This window comes from Chiloscyllium plagiosum, unplaced genomic scaffold (genome assembly GCF_004010195.1).
Source record: "Chiloscyllium plagiosum isolate BGI_BamShark_2017 unplaced genomic scaffold, ASM401019v2 scaf_41212, whole genome shotgun sequence".
Classification (NCBI taxonomy): domain Eukaryota; kingdom Metazoa; phylum Chordata; class Chondrichthyes; order Orectolobiformes; family Hemiscylliidae; genus Chiloscyllium; species Chiloscyllium plagiosum.
The window spans coordinates 1-511 of NW_025158642.1; positions in this window are offsets into that span (position 1 = coordinate 1).

Here is a 511-nt window from a genome sequence, read left to right on the forward strand (position 1 = left end):
GAGGTAACTTCCAGCAGCAAAAATTCTCAGCAGAAGATCTGGGAAAATTTCGCAGAGTATGGTCAGTCGGAGCTAAAGTAAGGAAGTCGTTCGTTTCTGCAGTGTTTCACAATACTACCTCTCCCGTGAGCAGTCGAACAGACTAAATGTTTGTGCCACAGACTGCGATGGCAAACTCGGCTAAAAAGTAATCCGTTAAAGCCGGTGGAAGCAACATGACGTAATTGGGGTACATCGTGGAAAAAGATACTTCGGTGGACCTCGTCCATTCTCACCACATCGCCAAAATTAAACAAGTCCCGTTCCCCAGCATTTGGCCCCAATCCCTCTAAACGCATCATATCCAGAAACTCACCCGATTACCTTTGCAATTTTCTGAGTGTAACAGCCTCCTCCACTTCCTCTGGTCGATCATTCCAACCACGCACAACCTTCTTTGTGGGAAATGTGCCTCAGGTCCTTTGTCACTTTCAGCCCAATCACCTTAAAGCTATGCTCTCGAGTTTCCAAC